We start from the raw sequence: 25,728 nt of genomic DNA on the forward strand, positions 1-25,728 counted from the left end.
GTTTCTTCTCTGTCTGTAGTACCGATAACACCGATTATTCCTATGTTACAAGTAATTCTGTGGATTTGCATATCCTGCAAAGCCTCGTTGTTTTGAAAGTTTTATCTTTTACTTTTCTCTAGAGAGATAAAAAATCTCTGCTGACAAGGGATAAACGTAATATTACTTACCTTTCAATGGTTTCAAGTTGTCATCGGTTTTGCTCAATACTGGTCTTTTATATTTAGTACCTAGGCGCATCCCTTTGACGATTATGAGAAACATGGGTCGGCGAAAAGGTAATGCACTATCAACCGTAGGACATCGTAAGTACTAGGCAAATGAAATTTCTTTTGGGGTGGAATCCGTCACTCAACCTAGTACTACCTTTGGTTTCGTGTTGTTGTTAGATAAACCTGACGCCATACTACGACAAGACGCGGTAGTCTTAACTATTCCAAAAACCTAGGTACGTAGACGCGTTGTTAACCAATGGAGTCAATACAGTGGACTTCAGTTGTACGTTTAGTTGACGATTTTAGGAAGATGATGACTACGTCCAGAGCCGTCAATCATCACTACCGATGGAAACATACCAATCATTGCTAAACTCATCCAAAATGATAGATGATTCTCTATAATATAGTTTACGATATTAATTGGACCAATAAATAAAGGATAGTAAATATTATTTCAGTTCTAAAGCAAGGACGTGGCAGTATTTTTTAATCTATTTGTATACCTCATGCCGGCCGCGGTGGTCTCGCGGTTCTAGGCGCGCAGTCTGGAAACGTGCGACTGCTACGGTTGCAGGTTCGAATCCTGCCTCGGGCATGGATGTGTGTGATGTCCTTAGGTTAGTTAGGTTTAAGTAGTTCTAAGTTCTAGGGGACTGATAACCACAACAGTTGAGTCCCATAGTGCTCAGAGCCATTTGAACCATTTGTATACCTCATGGGCCTATCTATATTTTGCGCTGTACAGGGGTTTGTTCATCAATTTCTGTGCAGTTTGTCAGGGTTGCTTCATCATTTCTACACTCCTGGAAATGGAAAAAAGAACACATTGACACCGGTGTGTCAGACCCACCATACTTGCTCCGGACACTGCGAGAGGGCTGTACAAGCAATGATCACACGCACGGCACAGCGGACACACCAGGAACCGCGGTGTTGGCCGTCGAATGGCGCTAGCTGCGCAGCATTTGTGCACCGCCGCCGTCAGTGTCAGCCAGTTTGCCGTGGCATACGGAGCTCCATCGCAGTCTTTAACACTGGTAGCATGCCGCGACAGCGTGGACGTGAACCGTATGTGCAGTTGACGGACTTTGAGCGAGGGCGTATAGTGGGCATGCGGGAGGCCGGGTGGACGTACCGCCGAATTGCTCAACACGTGGGGCGTGAGGTCTCCACAGTACATCGATGTTGTCGCCAGTGGTCGGCGGAAGGTGCACGTGCCCGTCGACCTGGGACCGGACCGCAGCGACGCACGGATGCACGCCAAGACCGTAGGATCCTACGCAGTGCCGTAGGGGACCGCACCGCCACTTCCCAGCAAATTAGGGACACTGTTGCTCCTGGGGTATCGGCGAGGACCATTCGCAACCGTCTCCATGAAGCTGGGCTACGGTCCCGCACACCGTTAGGCCGTCTTCCGCTCACGCCCCAACATCGTGCAGCCTGCCTCCAGTGGTGTCGCGACAGGCGTGAATGGAGGGACGAATGGAGACGTGTCGTCTTCAGCGATGAGAGTCGCTTCTGCCTTGGTGCCAATGATGGTCGTATGCGTGTTTGGCGCCGTGCAGGTGAGCGCCACAATCAGGACTGCATACGACCGAGGCACACAGGGCCAACACCCGGCATCATGGTGTGGGGAGCGATCTCCTACACTGGCCGTACACCACTGGTGATCGTCGAGGGGACACTGAATAGTGCGCGGTACATCCAAACCGTCATCGAACCCATCGTTCTACCATTCCTAGACCGGCAAGGGAACTTGCTGTTCCAACAGGACAATGCACGTCCGCATGTATCCCGTGCCACACAACGTGCTCTAGAAGGTGTAAGTCAACTACCCTGGCCAGCAAGATCTCCGAATCTGTCCCTCATTGAGTATGTTTGGGACTGGATGAAGCGTTGTCTCACGCGGTCTGCACGTCCAGCACGAACGCTGGTCCAACTGAGGCGCCAGGTGGAAATGGCATGGCAAGCCGTTCCACAGGACTACATCCACCATCTCTACGATCGTCTCCATGGGAGAATAGCAGCCTGCATTGCTGCGAAAGGTGGATATACACTGTACTAGTGCCGACATTGTGCATGCTCTGTTGCCTGCGTCTATGTGCCTGTGGTTCTGTCAGTGTGATCATGTGATGTATCTGACCCCAGGAATGTGTCAATAAAGTTTCCCCTTCCTGGGACAATGAATTCACGGTGTTCTTATTTCAATTTCCAGGAGTGTATGTTATCAAGCGTTTTAAGCCTTTTGAAATTATAGTCCGAATGTGAATTAAAGGTTATCGTTCGTCTGGGAAGGATTAAATATGTGGAAATACAGGGTTGTAATTATTGAACTACATGAAATGAAATCGTCATAACTTCTGAACAGTTTGCGTTAGGACGTTCAAATTGCAAGGTTGGCTACGGGGAATGATGGGAATTAGTATGCGCGGTAAGGTTTGGTTTAGCGACGAAGCCCACTTGCATTTGGATGGGTTCGTCAGCAAGCAAAATTGCCGCATTTGGGGCACTGACAATCCGCATTACGCGATCGAGATGTCTCTTCACCCTCAACAGGTGACTATGTGATGTGCAAATTCCAGTCACGGAAGAATCGGTGCGATATTCCTTGACGGCACGGTGACTACCAAAGGGTACGTGAAGGTTTAGGAAGATAATTTCATCCCCATTATCGAAAGTGACCCTGATTTCGAAAGATGCGGTTCACGCAAGACGGAGCTCGACCCCATCGGAGAGTGTTTGATGTCCTGGAGGAGCACTTTAGGGACCGCATTCTGGATCTGGAGTTCTCGGAGGTCACTAGAATAGGCCTCGATCGGCCGCCATATTCTCTGGAGCTGAACATGTGTGACTCCTTTTTGTGGGGCTATATTAAAGACAAGGTGCACAACAATAACCCCAAATCCACTGCAGAGCTGGAAACAGCCATTCAGGATATCGACAGCATCGATGTTCCGACACTGCAGCAGGTCATGCAGAAGTTCGCTGTTCGTCTATGCCACATTATCGCCAACGATGACAGGCATATCGAACATGTCATAACCCAAATCCGAATATCTGTAGTGACGTTTATATTTTGAATAAAGCGAGTGCCGGCCGTAGTTTGTAACTAATTTATGCTTTTTCAATATAAGAGGGTCACTCCAAAAGAAATGCACACTATTTTTTTTAAAATCCATCTTTTATTCTACATGTTTGAAAGTTTTACAGTGTGTAGATACATCCTTTAGGAACAATATTTTCATTTCTCCACTTAATTTACATCCCTCTCAACTGGCTTACGCCACCTTGGAACCAGCACCTGTTTACCCGTACGGTAAAATTCTGGACCAACCTGTTGGAGCCACTGTTTGGCAGCATGCACAAGGGAGTCATCATCTTCAAACCTTGTTCCACGAAGAGAGTCATTCAGTTTCCAAAAGAGATGATAGACACATGGAGCCAGGTCAGGACTGTAAGGCGGGTGTTTCAGTGTTGTCCATCCGAGTTTTGTGATCGCTTCCATGGTTTTTTGACTGACATGTGGCTGTGCATTGTCGTGCAACAGCTAAACATCCTGCTTTTGCCGATGTGGTCGAAAACGACTCAGTCGAGCTTGAAGTTTCTTCAGTGTCGTCACATATGCATCAGAATTTATGGTGGTTCCACTTGGCATGATGTCCACAAGCAACAGTCCTTTGGAATCGAAAATCACCGTAGCCATAACTCTTCCAGCAGAAGGTGTGGTTTTGAATTTTTTTTTCTTGAGTGAATTTGCATGATGCCACTCCATTGATTGCCTCTTCGTCTCTGGTGAGAAATGATGGAGCCATATTTCATCACCTGTCACAATTCTTCCAAGAAATTCATCTCCACCATTCTCGTACTGTTCCGAAAGTTCGCTGCATACCGTTTTTCTTGTTTCTTTGTGAGTCACTCTCAACACCCTGGGAACACACCTGGCACAAATCTTTCGTAATGCCAACACTTTCAGTATTCTGCAAACGCTTCCTTCCCCTATCCCAACGTAGCGTGACAATTCGTTCACTGTGATTCGTCTGTCAGCAGTCACCAATTCGTTAACACTCTGCACAATGTCTGGAGTGGAGGACAATCCTCAATATAGCCGTGCCCACATTCGTCACGTAACCTGCTTGTCCACCGACTAACTGTACTGCGATCGACAGCAGCATCTCCATACACCTTTTTCAACCTCTTATGGATGTTTCTCACTGTCTCGTTTTCACAGCATAGGAATTCTATGACAGCACGTTGCTTCTGACGAACGCTAAGTGTATCAGCCATCTTGATGACATGCTGTGACGGAGCCACTCACGGGAACTGGTTGAACTAAGTTTGAAAACAAGCTGGAAGGATGTATCTACACACTGTAAAACTTTCACACATGCAGAATGAAAACAGTATTTTTACAAAAATAGTGTGCATTTCTTTTGGAGTGACCGTCGTAGTTTAATAATTGTCACTCTGTGAGTGATTGTTTATTCCAACATCACTGCACTATCAGGCACAAGTTCATAAAAGTATTTGTAATTATAGTGCGTATTATGGTACTGAGGTTCAGATTATTAGGCAAGGTGATTCAGTGCAACTGCTGTTCATTATTAGCAATTTGTGTCAGAAAGCCTGCTAAAATTTTTCGTAATTTTAATGCACATGTGGTTATAGGATACGTGCGCAACTATTCGATTCTGTCAAAATGAACTGGTGACCGTTTCGTTTGAAAACTGTTCGTGTTGTATGGTGCAAACAAATAGTTTGTAAACATTTTGGCCCGTATAATGTCTATTCCTGACATCCATTACAATTAAATAACTAATAAAAAATAGGTTGGTATCATAATTTCATGAATGCCGGACATTTGCCACACCGGACATTTGCCACACCGGACATTTGCCACGCCGGACATTAGCCACACTTGCCCCTTCGCCAGGTAGCTTGAGTAGCGATCCCTCAGGTAAGAGACACCCTTCCTCGTACTTCTACTGTCCGCTTTCAAACCGCCGTCTCCACATCTTACTCGATACAACCAGTACCTAAGGGGCCTTCTTCTTCGACATCTTGGCGAAATACAGAGCTTCTTTTCCGAAATCGAAATATTTATAACTTTTGGGAAACGAAAGCAATACCGACGATTATGTCAGTATGTAATTAGTTCTGCCAAGTATAAATATAGATCCCTCTGCCTGTACGGTAGCTTCCTTTCACGCTTACTGATCGCGATAGAAACAGTCCATCGGCAGGGGAGCAACTAGAAAGGAATGTTGTAAAGAGAATGCGAATGTACGCTAATTATTTCTTTTTGATCACTGCATTTGTGCCTACTTTAATTACTACATCTGCATGCCCAAAAGACAATGAGGAAAGAAGAAGTGGGAATGTGAATGTTTGAAAATAAGAACGACATACTCCATGTTAATTTACTCACTAAAATCCGATATCGCTTGCTGCGAAACATTAGTTAATAAAGTGTAGCGGGACAATGTTCAAAACATGACTGAAAATACGTTCACTAAATAGAGATAAGAACATCTGTGATTGACATGTCATCTAAAGTCGACATACAATTTTAAAATGTTAGAAATAAGGAAATGAAGTAATACAGAATGCTATACTTTTAACGTACGTCGTTATTCTACATTTTTTAGCTCTGGTATTTACAGGGTCACAGAGAAAGCATCCTAGGTTTTGGAGGGAAAATCCGTAATTGTAATGATCCGCACTACAACAGAAACAAGAAGCACAACTTAAGGAAAAATAATGTAATGTGTGTTTCAGGTAACAAGTGACATTGAAGCAGATAGTTCCTGTGACTTAGTATGGGCAGAGGTTATATTCGACAATCGGAATAAAATAATAACTGGCTTCTTTTACCGACCCCTGGTCGCAGATGAAACAGTTGCTGAACAGTTAAAAGAAAACTTGAGTCTCATCACAAATCGGTACGCTACTCATACAATTATTGTTGGCAGTGACTTCAATCTACCTTCCGTATGTTGACAAAAATAAATTTTCAGACCCTACTGTAGATAGAAAAAACTTCTGTAATTGTTCTAAATGCTTTTTTAAAAATTATTTTGAACAATTAGTTCACGAGGCCATTCAAATTGTAAATGGTTACGAAAACACACTTGACATCTTAGCCACAAATAATCCTGAGCATCATGACGGTTACAGGGATTAGTGAACACACAGTCGAGCGAGGCTCAATTCCGTAACAAAGAAATTCACCAAAACTAAACGCGAAATATATCTATTTATAAAAGCAGCTAAAAATTCGCTTGACTTCTTTCTAAGAGACAGTCTCCTTCCAAACTATGTAAGTGAAGACCATATGTGGCTTCAGTTCAAAGAAATAATATCAACAGCACTCGATAGATTCATACCAAATAAATTAAAAGAGACGGAACTGATCCCCCATGGTACACAAAACACGACAGAAAGCTGCTCCAGGAGCATCGAAAAAGGCGCGTATAATTTAGACGAACGCAAAATCTCCAAGATCGGCGAAGTTTTACTGAGACTCGAAATTTGATGCGGATTTCAATGCGAGATGCATTTGTTTCCACAACGAAAGTTGTGGCGGAAAATCCAAAGAGATTCTGGTCCTATGTTAAGTAAACCAGCGGAAAGGCTCAGTAAGTATCTTTACTGCGCGACAGCGATGAGGAGGAGGGGGAGACGAGGGACCCAACCCTTCGGAGCAGGTAAAATCGTGGCAAATGTCCGGCGTGGCAAATGTCCGCACACTTAATTTCTAGCTGGTTTGGAGCCATTCTCATTTTTGCTGCCGCGCTGTATGCGTTTCCCGTTTTGGTTCGTCAATAATCGCAGTCGAGAGCCGTGTTTCCAAAAACACGCAGCGGCGCGATCACACGGTCCGGTGATTAACCGATAGCCGCGGTCTGACGGTGTCGCATTAGCGCGCACGCGCGGATCCTCCGCCGGTAGCGGTGGCCGGCGTCCATGGCGAATCTGTAAGCTGTGCCAATCTGCGCTCCAATTTGCATCCGCGTCATCCCAGCGGCTGCTCCTCGCGTGACGGCGTTTTCACGACCCGCCTCTTCCGTGACCAGCTGCTTTGCGACTCGATTAGCCGCCAGAGAAAGCTGCCGGCGTTACACACGAGTTCAACATCTGGTGGCGGCTCCGGGACCGTGTCCCGCAGGAACGCTGCGAGGCGTCGCGGGACAACTATAGCGAGCTGTCTCTCGCCACCTTCCATTCGTTGCAACGGATCATTCACTGCACGAGGGGGTAACGAAAAAGCGCCGGAATTATTTTTTAAAAGCTATATAAGGCTTTTGACACTGTACCACACAAGCGGCTAGTAGTGAAATTGCGTGCTTACGGAATATCGTCTGTTATGTGACTGGATTTGCGATTTCCTGTCAGACAGGTCACAGCTCGTAGTAATTGACGGAAAGTCATCGAGTAAAACCGAAGTGATTTCAGGCGTTCCTTAAGGTAGTTTTATAGGCCATTTGCTGTTCCTTATCTATATAAACGATTTGGGAGACAATCTGAGCAGTCGTCTTCGGTTGTTTGCAGATGGCGCTGTCGTTTATCGGCTAATAAAGTCATCAGAAGATCAAAACAAACTGCAAAGCGATTTAGAAAAAATATCTGAATGGTGCGAAAAGTAGCAGTTGACCCTAAATAACGAAAAGTGTGAGGTCATGCACGTGAGTACTAAAAAGGAACTCGGTAAACTTCGGTTACACGATAAATCAGTCTAATCTAAAAGCCGTAAATTCAACTAAATACCTAGGTATTACAATTACGAACAACTTAAATTGGAAGGAACACACAGAAAATGTTGTGGGGAAGGCTACCATAGACTGCGTTTTATTGGCAGGACACTTAGAAAATGTAACAGACTTACTAAGCAGACTGCCTACACTACGCTTGTCCGTCCTCTTTTAGAATAGTGCTGCGCGGTGTGCGATCCTTACCAGGTAGGACTGACGGAGTACATCGAAAAAGTTCAAAGAAAGGCAGCACGTTTTGTATTATCGCGAAATATGGGAGAGAGTGTCACAGAAATGATACAGGATTTGGGCCGGAAATCATTAAAAGAAAGGCGTTTTTCGTTGCGACGTAATCTTCTCACGAAATTCCAATCACGAACTTTCTCCTCCGAATGTGAAAATATTTTGTTGACACCGACCTACATAGGGTGGAACGATAACCACGATAAAATAAGGGAAATCAGAGCGCGTACGGAAAGACATAAGTGTTCATTCTTTCCGCGCGCTATACGAGATTAGAATAATAGAGAATTGTGAAGGTGGTTCGCTGAACCCTCTGCCAGGCACTTAAATGTGATTTGCAGAGTATCCATGTAAATGTAGATGTAGATATATTTTCAAATTGTTGACAAAACAACCTTATCCCCTTGGAAATGCTCTCCATTACAACTGATACGTTTGTCGCACCAGTGCTTCCACTGTTCGACGCATTTTTTTTTTAGTCAACCTTAGAAATAGCTGACGGCTCCTCCCTTGCTTCATCACTGTTGTCCTTCCATAGCTCTTGTCATGTGTGGAAATAAGAAAATCTCGCACGGAACCAGGTCAGGTGAGTAAGGTCCGTGGGGCAGCAGAACCATGCCATTTTTAGCCAAAAACTGTGTAACAGAGGTGGCTGTGTGTGCAAGTGCGTTGTCGTTGTGGAAGAACCAGTCTGCCACAAGTCGGCTCTTTTTTGACGAACACGTTGCACAATATTATTAAGCTTCCAAATAAAATGTCTGATTGACGGTGGCACGTGGGGGAACAAACTCTGAATGCTCTCTTAGCAACAAAAAAGCAAGTCAGCACAGTTTGATGTTTGGTTTGACTTGACGACATTTTTTATGGATTCGATGACGATGGTTTGACTGTTGCTTTGTTTGTGCATCGTAACCATAGCACCACGACTGACCATCAGTAAATGACCTTTGACAGAAAATCTGGATCAGTTTCAAGCTGTTGTTTCGAAGCACGACATGTTTCAACTCAATGTTGCTTTTGATTGTCAGTCAGAACCGGAGGAATAGACTTGGCAGCGACTCTTTTCGTTTCCAAATCTTCCGTTAAACTTCGCTGAACCGAGCTCCAGGATAACCCACTAATCGCTGACAGTTGATCAATTGTCTGCTTATGGTCTGTGAGCGCAAGTTCTCGAATTTTTTCAATACTTTCGTCGATTTGGGCAGTCGATGGACGACCAGAACGAGGTCTGCCGTCAATCGACATGTCGCCATTTCTAATTCAAGCAAACCACCCGTCTTCGTACTCTTAAGTTTTTACCGTAGCGTCATTTTGGTAAGCTATTTTCAACACTAAATAAAACAGTTACAGCAGCATTCTTACCGAACAGGAAACAACGTTTCATAGTTGCACATTGTTCACTTTAACTTGTCATCATAAACAAAACGAAACAAGAAGGAAATAGCGCTAGTAAAAACAATCACTGCAGATGAACAGAACAAGCCAGGTCTATAACACAGGCGGTACTGAACTGGGCAATGGGATGCGCTGTACAGGCATAGCAGCAGAAATGGGTATTACACAAGTTCCTCCCACGGCAATGTTATTCCGATTCCTTTGGGTGCCTCCTCATATAGTACTTTCAACTTGTCGGGGAAAGCATATGAAATGCCGTGAAGATATGTGTGACGGCACTTGCCATGTTAGAATCTATTCTGAGGGATTCCAGAGGAATGCCCGTTTGAAAATGTTATATTTTTTTCTCTTGAACTTCCTTCTCTCTGATGTGCGACAAATATCATGACGTCAATTCAACCACAACCTGTAAAGACTGGGTTTCTTTCAGTTTGTTGTAATTTCATTCCCTACACTCTTACGAATCTTTTTACATACGTGAGCGGGGAGTGGAAGATGGAGGGGGCTAGTGGAAGCAGTAAAATTGCATCCGCTCTACAATCAAAGTAATTTTAAATAAATAAGCAGTAGGAATTTCTAGGTTTTGAAGATGCAGTGTGTAGTAAGTAGGGGCAAGTCGGGAAAGGGTACGCACCTAATATTTAACCGCTGACATCTTGCAGATGAAACGGTTAAAAAAACTTTTCTTATAATAAATTATTGTTGGTTTATTTGGGAACAACATACATCAGGTACACCTGCCTAACTTTTAACGCAAATCTTAAATGTCACCACATGTAAGACATTGCTCTTTCGCACTCACAGCCGCGACCTCTGGTAAGAGCACGCGAAATATAGTCAAAGAGTACGCTCTAACATAATCACAATAAAATTCACCATGTGTTTCATAACCTGTGCATTCTTCGTGCGCCGGCCAGGGTGGCCGAGCGGTTCTAGGCGCTACAGTCTGGAACCGCCAGACCGCTACGGTCGCAGGTTCGAATCCTGCCTCGGGCATGGATGTGTGTGATATCCTTAGGTTAGTTAGGTATAAGCAGTTCTAAGTTCTAGGGGACTGATGACCTCAGAAGTTGAGTCCCATAGCGCTCAGAGCCATTTGAACCATTCTTCGTGCCTCCATTGGGAGCAATTATCACACTTAATCCTGTCCTCCTTGTTACGTTCCTTGTAGACTTCACCATACCCTGGTGACTACACAGACAAATAATCTGTCACTAAGGAGCACCAATTGTCCTTGGGCTTCTGTTCAACTACTTTGCGCTCTTCAGTTGTAGGAAATTCTGTTCTCTCAGTGATTTCTGATGGAGCAAAGTCTTCTGCTGTGAAGACATCCAGATTGAACGGAAATACGTTGACTAGAAGGATTTCTCAGCCGTTTGAATTGCAGCTACTCTAGAAAGTGCAGCTCGAAACAAAACACTCACATCTGTCTGTCTAATGGGTGCTCCTGTATTAACATCCGTTAGAAGCGAGGAGGGTGAAGGGTTAAGAGTACGCGCATAGTCTTTCCCGCTACTCTTAACCGACGCACCTCATGGTTCAAAAAAATATCACAAATCGCACTCATTGGTTGGTTCCGCTGTTTGTCATACCGTGGTTTGTTCCTCACAGAACGGTTATTCTTTTGGCTAATAATTTTATTTTCTAGTGCATACCTAGATAGTGCTGATTACTTACGACATACAACGTTAAGATTACATTATTTTAAACTAAAATTTATATTTACCAGCTACAGCCAACAAATCTGGCGGAGCTCTTATGCAGTGTTTCATTGTCGGTCAGTATTGCCAACGTAGAGAAAATGCCACTGCGATCTCTTACCGGACGCCTAGTTTTATCCGACCTTATCTTAAGTTTGGTGAAAGAGAGAAGTGCTTTCGCTTTTCGTGGCGGGCGCGTTGTAGTTGTTGTAGTCTTCAGTCAAGAGACTTGTTTGATGCAGCTCTCCATGCTACTCTATCCTGTGCAAGCTTCTTCATCTCCCAGTACCTACTGCAACCTACATCCTCCTGAATCTGTTTAGTGTATTCATCTCCTGGTGTCCCTCTACGATTTTTACCCTACACGCTGCTCTCCAGTACTAAATTGCTGATCCCTTGATGCCTCAGAATATGCCCTACCAACGGATCCCTTCTTCTAGTTAAGTTGTGCCACAAATTTCTCTTCTCTCCAATTCTACTCAATACCGCCTCATTAGTTATGTGATCTACCCATCTAATCTGCAGCATTCCTCTGTAACACGAGATTTCGAAAGCTTCTATTCTCTTCTTGTCTAAACTATTTATCGTCCACGATTCTCTTCCGTACATGCCTACACTCCTTACAAATACTTTCAGGAACGACTTCCTGGCATTTAAATCTAAACTCGATGTTAACAAATTTCTCTTCTTCAGAAACGTTTTCCTTGCCATTACCAGTCTACATTTTATATCCTCTCTACTTCGACCATCATCAGTTATTTTGCTCCCCAAATAGCAAAACTCCTTTACTACTTTAAGTGTCTCATTTCCTAATCTAATTCGGCTACATTCCATTATCCTCGCTTTGCTTTTGTTGATGTTCATCTTATATCTTCCTTTCAAGATATTGTCCATTCCGTTCAACTGCTCTTCCAGGTCATTTGCTGTCTCTGACAGAATTGCAATGTCATCGGGGAACCTCAAAGTTTTTTATTTCTTCTCCATGGATTTTAATACCTACTACGTATTTTTCTTTTGTTTCCTTTACTGCTTGCTCAATATACAGATTGAATAACATCGGCGATAGGCTACAACCCCGTCTCACTCCCTTCCCAACCACTGCTTCCCTTTCATGCCCCTTGACTCTTACAACTGACATCTGGTTTCTGTACAAATTGTATTTTACCCCTGCCACCTTCAGAATTTGAAAGAGAGTATTCCACTCAACATTGTCAAAAGCTTTCTCTAAGTCTACAAATGTTAGAAACGTAGTTTTGCCTTTCCTTAATCTATTTTCTAAGATAAGTCTTTGGGTCAGTATTGCCTCACGTGTTCCAACATTTCTGCGGAATCCAAACTGATCTTCCCCGAGGTCGGCGTCTACCAGTTTTTCCATTCGTCTGTAAAGAATTCGTGTTAATTTTTAGCAGCCGTGGCTTATTAAACTGATAGTTCGGTAATTTTCACATCTGTCAACACCTGCTTTCTATTGGATTGGAATTATTATATTCTTCTTGAAGTCTGAGGGTATTCCGCCTGTCTCACACACCTTTGTCACTAAAAAGTAGAGTTTTGTTAGGCTTGGCTCTCCCAAGGCTCTCATTAGTTCTAATTGGATGTTGTCTACTCCCGAGGCCTTGTTTCGACTTAGATCTGTCAGTGCTCTGTCAAACTCTTCACACAGTATCATATCTCCCATTTCATCTTCATCTACATTCTCTTCCATTTCTATAATATTGTCCTCAAGTACATCGCCCTTGTATAGACCCCCTATATACTCCTTCCACCTTTCTGCTTTCCCTTCTTTGCTTAGTACTGGCTTTCCATCTGTGCTCTTGATATTCATGCAAGTCGTCCTCTTTTCTCCAAAGGTCTCTTTAATATCCCTGTAGGCAGTATGTGTCTTAACCCTCAGTGATATGTGCCTCTACATCCTTACGTTTGTCCTCTAGCCATCCCTGCTTAGCCATTTTGCACTTCCTGTCGATCTCATTTTTGAGACGTTTGTATTCCTTTTTGCCTGCTTCATTTATTGCGTTTTTGTATTTACTCCATTCATCAATTACAGTCAATATCTCTTCTGTTACCCTCGTCTTTTTACCTACTTGATCCTCTGCTACCTTCACTATTTCATCTCTCAAAGCTATCCATTCTTCTTTTACTGTATTTCTTTCCCCCATTCTTGTCAATCGTTCCCTAATGCTCTCCCTGACGCTCTCTACAACCTCTGGTTCTTTCAGTTTATCCAGGACCCATCTCCTCAATTTCCATCTTTTTGCAATTTCTTCAGTTTTAATCTACAGTTCATAACCAATAGATTGTGGTCAGAGTTTACTTCTGCCGCTGGAAATGTCTTACAATTTAAAACCTGGTTCCTGAATCTCTGTCTTACCATTATATAATATATCTGATACCTTCCAGTATCTCCAGGCTTCTTCTACGGGCGGGCGCAGTGTTGCGAAAATGAAGGGGCTGAGATGATCACAAAACGATCCCTGATTGAAATTTTTCTGAGGAGAGGAGTGAGTAGCGGAGGAAATCTGACATGCAGAGGAAACGAAGGGTCCTGTTACATCAGAACAGATACGCAGGTCTCTCCTCATTTTATTGTCACGTAATGGATAACAGTTAACGAGCCGTAGGATGTCGAAAATATGTTACTTAGCCTGCATTTATCGCGAATCTTTCGCCCAGCGAGAAGCCCCAAGTGAATGGAGAAAAGCTCCTGTGATTGCTGTATACAAGAAAGGTAAAAGAACTGGGCCGCATAATTACAGACCAATATCTGAGCCGTGCTGCGGCTCGCGTTGCTGCTGTTTGTAGGTTTCCGTCCTCTGTTGGAGGCCATATGGTCTCGTTTAGTTGACATGGTTGCGGTTGTTTGTCATCTTCTCGTGTTGACTGGCGGCACTTGCTTTTGCAAGCGTTGCCTGTCCACTAGTGGCAGCAGTGGCGGTTATCGGTATGTAGTAACTGTGGCCCTATCTTTGGGGCGACGTCGTGGTTCTTCCGGGTCGTGACATGTGCAGTTCGGTTGGGGACTCAGGAGGAGCCAGATCTGCACAGTGCGCGAACATGCCGGGACCACTGGTGGTGCACACGGATCGAAGGCCTGTGGTTACGAGGGTGCACGACCTCATCGTAATCCGGATCCTGCAAGCTTTAAGTTGAGTGCATTTGGATTCAAGTGGAGAAACCTCCACCACTGTGAGATCTAGCTATTCTCCAGTGACTTGGGTTCATGTTGCTGCTCGTAGTGTTGCCGACGCGAAGAACAATGAGTGAAGTGCTTGGGGAAGGTCGATCTCATTAGCTTTCCTGGACTTCTAATTACTATTTATTGCATTCAGTTTGTTACTATTTGTTAAGTCAACCAGCAGTATTTTTCCTGCCTCGTGGCCGCTAACGCACCAGTAATCTGCCCTGGGGTTATTATATGTAATGGCAGGGTACGTTTCCTCGCCTTCCCCCTGCTGTCCGGTGAGGCGTGTAGTTTGGACAGCTTTCTTGATTGTAGGTTGGTTGGCGATTCTTCTACTCTTGTGGTTGTGATTCTTTTCTCGTTCTGGGCGCTCTAAGCACACTATTCTGCAGACGGAGTCCAGACCGCCGGTTCCGGCTTTGGCGTATTTTCACATCTTTGCATTTGGTTTAATTGACGTGAGGTAGCCTCAGCGAGATTATGAGATTGTCATTAGTCATTCGTTAGACTGTCACTAGTCTGAGTTGTCAGGTTGTGAAGTGAATACAACTCTTGGCTACCTATCTCATCGCTCACAAAAGTGTTTTGCCGGACCTATTCAGAGGTCGATTGCTGGTGCACCTTCTGTGACTGCCCCTTTTGTTTTGTTATTGTATTTGCTGTTTTATTGTATGTTTCTAAAATGTTTTATATAATTGCCATTATTGGCGTTACAGCAGCTTTCAATGGTTGTGGCACCAAGTTTACTATCATTTTTATCTCACCCGTTTGGTGATCAGTTGCCTGTCTTTTTTAATTAACCTTTGCTGCTGCATTGCTGTTTTACAGTCTGTTTGATAAATTTTTAATAATTGCCGTTCTTGGCATTAAAGGCCTTCAGCCGTGATTGTGGTTACTTGCCTTAAAACTCTAATTGGGATCACAATGGCTTGTTTTTAAAACATTATTTGCTCATTTGATAAATTGCAACCACTGAAAGCACTATTAATTACTCAGTCTTCAGGCCACGAGTGGCCTACCGTGACCATCCGACCGCCGTGTCATCCTCAGAGGTGGATCCGGATAAGAGGGGAGTGAGGTCAGCACACCACTCTCCCGGGCGTTATGATGGTATTCTTGACCGAAGCCGCTACTATTTGGTCGAGGAGCTCCTCAATTGGCATCACGAGGCTGAGTGCACCCCGAAAAATGGCAACAGCGAATGGTGGCCTGGATGGTCACCCACCCAAGTGCCGACCACGCCCGACAGCGCTTAACTTCGGTGATCTCACGGGAACCGGTGTATCCTCTGCGGCAAGGCCGTAGCCGTACTATTAATTACACAGCTGTTTATTCTTACATTAACGACGTGTGATATCTTTATTGCTGAGTCTGGAATTAGCGTTTTAAAATAAATGTGTGTAATTGCTAGTAACTGATTACGGCCCCATCCACAATCGTAACCGAATCCTGCCTTCCTTGACTACCAGGTGTCAATATCCTTATCTTCGGTTTGCTGCAGAATTCTTGAACACGCTCTGAGTTCCAATATTGTGCATTTCCTTGAGACAGAAAAGCTTCTGTCCACAAATCGGCGTGGATTTAGAGAGTATCGGTCTTGTGAAACTTGGCTTGACATTTTCTCATATTACGTCTTACGGATCACTGATGGATGACAACAGGCATGTTCCATATTCCTAAATTTTCAGGAAGCATTTGACGCGGTGCCCCACTGCAGACGGTTGGCGAAGGTCCGAGCATCGTTTAGATTATCAGATATGTGAGTAACTCGAAAACGTTTTGAGTAATAGAACCCAGTACGTGGTGCTCGATAGCGAGTGTTGATCAGAGACGATCGCATCGTGAGGAGGTCCCAGGTTGGTGTAACAGGACTACTTTTATTCTTGATATACGTAAATGACCTTAAGGACAGGGAGAGCAGCAATGTGCGGTTGATTGTTGATGACGGTGAATTGTACGGGCAGGTGGCGTAGTTGAGTCAAAATTTCTATTTGGTGTGATGAATGACAACTTGTTGTAAATGTTGAAAAGTATAAAGTAATGCTAATGAGCAGGCAAGGGAGTCCTGTAATGTTCGAATACAGCATTACTAGAGTGCAGCTTGACACAGTCAATTCGATTAAATATCTAGACGAAACGATACATAGCTATATGAAGTGGAATGAGCTTGTCAGATCAGCAGGAAGGAAGGCGAATGCTCGGCTTCGTTTTATTGGAAGAGTTTTGGTAACGTGCAGCTCATCTTTGAAAGAGACAGCGTATGGAACGCTAGTGCGACCCATTCTTGAGTACTGTTCGAGTGTTTGGGATCCCCGCTAGATATGTTCAAAGGGAGACATTTAAATCAATTCAGAGGCGTGTTGCTAAACTTGTTACCGTTAGGTTCGATCAGTACACCACTATTAGGGAGATGCTCCGTGAGGTCTAATGCGAATCCTTGGCGGAAAGACGATGCAATTTCCAGACGGCACTGTTGGGCAAATTTATTGAACGGGCACTTGAGGCCGACTGCAGAACGATTCTATTACCACCTAGGTACACTTAACGTATGTACCATGAAGACAAGGTGCGAGGAGTTGCGGGTCGTATGGAGGATACTAGACTTGTTTTTCCCTCGCTCTATCTGTGAGTGAAACATGAAAAGAAATGACTAGAAGTGGTAGAAGATACCCTCCGTCATGCTCCGTGTTGTGGTTTGCAGCTTATTTAGGTAGACGTAGACGCGCACGTGTATGTATCGTAGCGTATAGGGATTGGTAATAGAAGAGAAAATGATACGGCGCTTGAAACCACATTTTTACCTTACATTAAATTAGGTTTTAGCTGCACAAAAATTACATTACAATTCTAAAGTATACTTTATTGTCCATCTGTTGTTACTTTATAAACTACATATTCATCGTTTGGTATGTTTTGTATCTCCTGTATAAGTAAATTTGTATGTCGCATACACATTTGTTGTTGCCATCTGACGAGGGACTAAGGAGTCGCTGGTAGGTGACCAAATAAAAAAATTTTTTCGCGACATTGCGGAGGTGTTTTCTATTTAATGCTGTCGTCATGTTCTATCAACGACACTACTGGCCATTAAAATTGCTACATCACAAAGATGACGTGCTACAGACGCCAAATTTAACCGACAGGAAGAAGATGCTGTGATATGCAAATGATTAGCTTTTCAGAGCATTCACACAAGGTTGGCGTCGGTGGCGACACCTACAACGTGCTGACATGAGGAAAATTTCAAACCGATTTCTCATACACAAACAGCAGTTGACCGGCGTTACCTGGTGAAACGTTGTTGTGAAGCCTCGTGTAAGGAGGAGAAATGCGTACCATCACGTTTCCGACTTTGATAAAGGTCGGATTGTAGCCTGTCGCGACTGCTTTTTATCGTATCGCGACATTGCTGCTCGCGTTGGTCGAGATCCAATGACTGTTAGCAGAACATGGATTAGGTGGGTCCAGGAGGGTAAAACGGAACTCTGTGCTTAACCCCAACGCCCTCGTATCACCAGCAGTCGAGATGAGAAGCATCTTATCCGCACGGCTGTAACGGATCGTGCAGCCACGTCTCCATCCCTGAGTCAACACATGGGGACGTTTGCAAGACAACAACCATCTGCACGAACAGTTCGAAGACGTTTGCAGCAGCATGGACTATCAGCTCGGAGACCATGGCTGCGGTTACCCTTGACGCTGCATCACAGACAGAGGCTCCTGCGATGGCGTACTCAGCGACGAACCTGGGTGCACGAATGGCAAAACGTCATTTGTTCGGATGAATCCAGGTTCTGTTTACAGCATCATGATTGTCGCATCCGTGTTTGGCGACATCGCGTTGAACGCACATTGGAAGCGCGTATTCGTCATGTCCATACTGGCGTATCACCCGGCGTGATGGTATGGGGTGCCATTGGTTACACGTCTCGGTCACCTCTTGTTCGCATTGACGGCACTTTGAACAGTGGACGTTACATTTCAGATGTGTTACGACCCGTGGGTCTACCCTTCATTCGATCTCTGCGAAACCCCACATTTCAGCAGGATAATGCACGACCGCATGTTGCAGGTCCTGTACCGGCCTTTCTGGATACAGAAAATGTTCGACTGCTGCCCTGGCCAGCACATTCTCCAGATCTCTCACCAATTGAAAACATCTGGTCAGTGGTGGCCGAGCAACTGGCTCGTCGCAATACGCCAGTCACTACTCTCGATGAACTGTGGTATGGTGTTGGAGCTGCATAGGCAGCTGTACCTGTACACGCCATCCAAGCTCTGTTTGACTCAATACCCAGGCGTATCAAGGCCGTTATTACGGCCAGAGGTGGTTGTTCTGGGTACTGATTTCTCAGGACCTATGCACCCAAATTGCGTGAAAAAGTTATGATATGTCAGTTCTAGTATAATATATATGTCCAATGAATACCCATTTATCATCTGCATTTCTTCTTGGTGCAGCAATTTTAATGGCCAGTAGTGTAACAACGGAAAAACTGAATTAATATTATAATAACAAATTATTAATGAGCTGTTGAATGAGAGTGTCGCGTACGATTTGTGCACGTCACAGATGAAGATCTCCCAACGAGTCTCCACACAGTTGCGCAACCGGCGAGCTCCGTGCCTGAGAAAGCCCGCTCGGGCCGGCCCCGAGTGGCGTGTTGTAAGGAAGTGTCCGACAGGGTCGTACGTCGCCGGCCACTTTGTCGCGACACGGCGCAGGAATTTCGGTAAGCGAGCAGGAAGGGCCGCCGTTATTTACAGCCCTGCCCTGCCGTGAGGTACCGCAGAGGCGATCGGAAGATGCCCCGCCACGGCTTTACGAGCCGGCTATACGACCTGGGCTTCTTCCGGGGGCATATCTCAGCCTCGCCATCCGAGCCTGATTCCATCTCTCTCATTCCCCCTTGCCCGGCATCTAGCCCTTTTTCGCTCTCTAGTAATTTATCCCATTTTTTCTGGAAGTTGACAAGCATAACTGCATAGTTCTCTCACAGATGATATCCTCTTTCCATCCAGCCTCAGTGTATTGGTATTCAGAATACCTGATACCAGTCCTGCCAACTGTTCCGAAGCTTTTTAACCAGTTGTTGGATGCCTGACCTCTATGCCGTTTCGCCGGCCGGAGTGACCGAGCGGTTCTAGGCGCTACAGTCTGGAACCGCGCGACCGCTACGGTCGCAGGTTCGAATCCTGCCTCGGGCATGGATGTGTGTGATGTCCTTAGGTTAGTTAGATTTAAGTAGTTCTAAGTTCTAGGGGACTGATGACCTCAGAAGTTAAGTCCCATAGTGCTCAGAGCCATCTGAACCATGTATACCGTTTCCTCTGCAACTTTTCGTTAGTCCCAACTATTAGCTCTTCATGTGCGGTTCCTTCACATGTGCGACGCACGCAATACGAGGGCAAGAAAAAACATATTGGTCTGGCAGATAAGGTCTGCGTCTTATGTAAAAAAACAACGCACTTTTTTGTTTCCGCAGTTACTCATAGGACAACGCACTTTGTACATACATCAAGTAGTGCAAGGATTGCAAGATGGTTGTGTACGCGTCGATAATTAGGGCGGCGTTTTATTACTGTCGTTAAGATCCTGTCCAAAGCACTCCAGAGCAGAATTGAAGATCATCTCAGTAAGGAGACTGGTAAGTACCTGGCCGGTTTCATTTATATTTATAGTTACTTATTTATTGTTCCGTGGGACCAAATTAAGGAGAAGTCCCCATGGTCATGGAACGAGTCAATACATGAAATTATAACACGATATTAGAAACAGATAAAATGAAATATAAAAAAACATATTCAGGTGACAAGTCGTAAGTTTAAATGAAGAATATCAACAATGTAACACTGGAATTTGCTTAATTTTTTAGCTCTTCCAGGAGCTCCTCGACAGAATAGGAGTAGTGAGCCATGAAGAAACTCTTCAGTTTAGATTTAAAAGAGTTTGGGCTACTGCTAAGATTTTTGAGTTCTTATGGTATCTTATTGAAAATGGATGCATCAGAATACTGCACTCCTTTCTGCACAAGAGTCAAGGAAGTGCATTCTACATGCAGATTTGATTTCTGCCTAGTATTAACTGAGTGAAAGCTGCTAACTCTTGGGAATAGGCTAATATTGCTAACAACAAACGACATTAAAGAAAATATATACTGTGAGGGCAATGTCAGAATTCCCAGATTTTTGAATAGGGGTCGACAAGACGTTCTCGAACTTACACCACATATAGCTCGAACAGCCCATTTTTAAGCCAAAAATACCCTTTTTGAATCAGAAGAATTACCCCCAAAAATAATACCATACGACATAAGCGTATGAAAATATGCGAAGTAGACTACTTTTCGTGTTGAACTGCCACTTATTTCAGATACTGTTCTAATGGTCAATAAAGCAGCATTTAGCTTCTGAACAAGATCCTGGACATGGGCTTTCCACAGCAGCTTACTATCTATCCCAACGCCTAGGAACTTGAACTGCTCCGTCTCGCTTATAATATGCCTATTCTGTGTGATCAAAATATCGGTTCTTGTTGAATTGTGAGTTAGAAACTGTAAAAACTGAGTCTTACTGTGATTTAGCATCAAATTATTTTCCACAAACCACGAACTACATTATTTGTTACTGTTTCAATATTACACACAAGATCCTTCACTATCAAGCTGGTGTCATCAGCAAACAGAAATATTTTTGAATCACTTGTAATACTAGAAGGCATATCATTTATATAAATAAGAAACAGCAGTGGCCCCAGCACCGACCCTTGGGGAACGCCCCACTTAACAGTGCCCCATTGGGACTGAACATCACTACCACTCTAAATATTGTGGAGAATTACCCTCTGCTTTCTGTTCTTAGAGTAAGAGGCGAACCAATTGTAAGCTACTCCCCTTACTCCATAATGGTCCAACTTCTGCAGTAATATTTTGTGGTCAACACAGTCAAAAGCCTTCGTTAAATCAAAGAAAACACCTAGCGTTCGCAATCTTTTATTTAATCCGTCCAAAACCTCACAGAGAAAAGAGAATATAGCAGTTTCAGTTGTTAAACCATTTCTAAAACCAAACTGAACATTTGACAGCAAATTATGTGAATTTAAATGCTCCAGTAACCTTGTATATACAACCTTCTCGATAACTTTAGCAAACACCGATCGCATAGAAATAGGTCTAAAATTGTCAACATTATCAGTGTCTCCCTTTTTATAAAGTGGCTTCACTACCGAGTACTTTAATCGGTCAGGAAACCGACCACTCCTAAAGGAAAAGTTACTGATATGGCTGAGAACTGGGCTAACATACATAGAACAATACTTCAGTATTCTGCTAGATACCTCGTCATATCCATGAGAGTTCTTGGTCTTTAGTGATTTAATTATTAACTCAATCTCCCTCTTGTCAGTATCATGGAGGAGCATTTCAGGTAACAGTCTCGGAACACTTTTTTCTAAGAGCGCTATATGATTCCCTTTTGGGACTACGTTTCTATTTAGTTCACCTGCTATATTCAGAAAGTGATTATTAAATACTGTACATATATGCGACTTATCAGTAACACGGACATTCCCACTACGCACTGATTCTATATCCTCGACCTGTCTCTGCAGACCAGCAACTTCCTTTACGACTGACCATATGGTTTCAGAGAAGGACGTTCCTGCCCAGAGCATATTTTTGACCTGAAACATATAATCAGGTACAAGACGGTGGTAGGTAATGGTGTGTGGCTATATTAAAATTGGCTTTTACAAAGTGTACGACTCAGCTGACCATGAGTCGTAATTGAATTCTCTGAGAGAAGCTGGGATGGCTGATGCAGCCTGGTACCTGATAAAAGTGACCCTAACCGACACAGTGTTAAAAGTGAAATTCGTTGGCGAGATATTGGACCCCACTGTAAAATCAAAACTTGTGTCAGACAATGTGACGGAGACTCTCCACTCTTTTAACTGTGTCTTGGAAAATGTCATTCGAGAGTGAAGGAACATATTGAGTAAAAAAAGACGGGAATGAACAATCGTTCAGAGTATGGTCGAAACTGAAAGGGGTGTACGATGACTGCTCGTCCTGTATGGACGACCTAGTCGTATTTGGCGACAATATTATCTCAGCATTCATAGAGATTGATCGATTGACAAAGATTGTGAGAAAGTACGAGTACATGTCTTCTTTGGGAAGACAAAATACATGACAAACATCAACGATGGACCAGACTGGACGATTTTAAACCAAGGGAAGAATAATCGTTTGAAGAAATTCAGATACCTACGGTAGGTAATTCGACGGAATAGCGTAGAACTGGAAAAGATCAACCTTAGAATAAGTAATAGAGAGCGTCACCTGGCGAAAAACTTCTGTAATAGGAAATCGCTGACCATTAGAACGAACTTAAGACACTATGATACGGTTGTCATATCGTAAGGATTATGTGCTCAGAGACTCTGACTGTAAACAGTCGAGACTGATCGATGTAGTAGTCAAAAGAGAACGCACAATATTCAGGATGGATTTGGGCAACATATTCATTAATGGAGACACATGTTTGAGAGAAAAGAAGGGACTGCACAGAATGACAGAACTAGTAACACCAACGGTTGAAAGGGAAAGGCTGTTGTTCTGCGGGCACATTTTTAGAACGTTCAATGATCGTCTAACAAAGAAAATCTCGAATTTCATAAAGCTAAAGACGAAAAGACTGGAATGGTTCCAAAACGTGATGAAGATCTTATAGGAATACATATCCCAGAGTACAAAATCAAAGATAGGAAAGAATTTAGCGAATGATGTAACACTACCGAGGTTTTAAGCTGGGAGAAGAACTTGAAAGTGGCCTCCCTCAGGGACTGGAAGATGGCACTGAGTGAAGGGCTCAAGGAATACAGGCAGCTCGTCAAAGCTGGCAGACGAACGAGAGCTAACAATAGAAAATGATGCAGGGTGACTCAATTTGCATATAAAGAAGTATTTCTACTCTTATTTTCTTCATACAATTGTTCTTTTAACATTTTCTTTCAAATAAATGCTTTTCAGTCATTACTAAAGAGAGAAACAGTAACCTATGTCAAGGAATAAGTTCTGAGATTGTTCAGATTATATCTGTTGCTTCACATCTGAGAGAAAAAAAATTTCAGAAAACACTGTTTACTACTGTCTTGGAGCTTTGCAAGACCTTCAGAAACATTCGCTGAATTACTAGACAGAACTTTCCCAAAAGCATCACATATCCAGTTGCTAGCATGTTGCGGGCAGATGCTTGCAGTCAAGAGCACTCTCATGATATAGATTCTCTGTAATTTGTTCTGCGTTGAAGACTCGATGAGACATATTTCTTTTGGAAGAAAGAAATCAGCGTTATATTGAAAGCATGACGCTGTGTGTCTGTAATACTCTGGTTCCGAAGCTTATGTAGAAATCACAATTTCCTGCGATTAACAACTTCCTTCACGCTGCGGGACACTAGAGACGAGGTCGGACTGCAATCACAAATTCATTCGAACATAATACACTCCTGGAAATGAAAAAAAGAACACATTGACACCGGTGTGTCAGACCCACCATACTTGCTCCGGACACTGCGAGAGGGCTGTACAAGCAATGATCACACGCACGGCACAGCGGACACACCAGGAACCGCGGTGTTGGCCGTCGAATGGCGCTAGCTGCGCAGCATTTGTGCACCGCCGCCGTCAGTGTCAGCCAGTTTGCCGTGGCATGCGGAGCTCCATCGCAGTCTTTAAGACTGGTAGCATGCCGCGACAGCGTGGACGTGGACCGTATGTGCAGTTGACGGACTTTGAGCGAGGGCGTATAGTGGGCATGCGGGAGGCCGGGTGGACGTACCGCCGAATTGCTCAACACGTGGGGCGTGAGGTCTCCACAGTACATCGATGTTGTCGCCAGTGGTCGGCGGAAGGTGCACGTGCCCGTCGACCTGGGACCGGACCGCAGCGACGCACGGATGCACGCCAAGACCGTAGGATCCTACGCAGTGCCGTAGGGGACCGCACCGCCACTTCCTAGCAAATTAGGGACACTGTTGCTCCTGGGGTATCGGCGAGGACTATTCGCAACCGTCTCCATGAAGCTGGGCTACGGTCCCGCACACCGTTAGGCCGTCTCCCGCTCACGCCCCAACATCGTGCAGCCCGCCTCCAGTGGTGTCGCGACAGGCGTGAATGGAGGGACGAATGGAGACGTGTCGTCTTCAGCGATGAGAGTCGCTTCTGCCTTGGTGCCAATGATGGTCGTATGTGTGTTTGGCGCCGTGCAGGTGAGCGCCACAATCAGGACTGCATACGACCGAGGCACACAGGGCCAACACCCGGTATCATGGTGTGGGGAGCGATCTCCTACACTGGCCGTACACCACTGGTGATCGTCGAGGGGACACTGAATAGTGCACGGTACATCCAAACCGTCATCGAACCCATCGTTCTACCATTCCTAGACCGGCAAGGGAACTTGCTGTTCCAACAGGACAATGCACGTCCGCATGTATCCCGTGCCACCCAACGTGCTCTAGAAGGTGTAAGTCAACTACCCTGGCCAGCAAGATCTCCGGATCTGTCCCCCATTGAGCATGTTTGGGACTGGATGAAGCGTCGTCTCACGCGGTCTGCACGTCCAGCACGAACGCTGGTCCAACTGAGGCGCCAGGTGGAAATGGCATGGCAAGCCGTTCCACAGGACTACATCCAGCATCTCTACGATCGTCTCCATGGGAGAATAGCAGCCTGCATTGCTGCGAAAGGTGGATATACACTGTACTAGTGCCGACATTGTGCATGCTCTGTTGCCTGTGTCTATGTGCCTGTGGTTCTGTCAGTGTGATCATGTGATGTATCTGACCCCAGGAATGTGTCAATAAAGTTTCCCCTTCCTGGGACAATAAATTCACGGTGTTCTTATTTCAATTTCCAGGAGTGTACAATAGCATGAACTACTTGCTTCAAAGGAATGTTTATGACGTGATTCATGAACTTTGCCTTGTATTGCAAGAGCGAAACCTTTCGCCCAGACGTCACTTTCGCCCGAGCCTGTTCCAGACAGAAAAGGGGAGCGGGGAGGAGAATAGTTGGTTAGGGTCCGTGAGAGCTAATGTCTAACTGTTTCTTCGTTGACTTTTTTCGAGATATACGTAGGAGAAAGTAATAAATTCGTTAACTGTACTAGGAACACATGCACCCGGAATTTTGAAGGTAAATCATATAGTGATGCATGACGCCTGCTTTGTAACAACTG

Source organism: Schistocerca serialis, chromosome 6 (assembly GCF_023864345.2).
Source record: "Schistocerca serialis cubense isolate TAMUIC-IGC-003099 chromosome 6, iqSchSeri2.2, whole genome shotgun sequence".
In the NCBI taxonomy this organism is placed as follows: Eukaryota; Metazoa; Arthropoda; class Insecta; order Orthoptera; family Acrididae; genus Schistocerca; species Schistocerca serialis.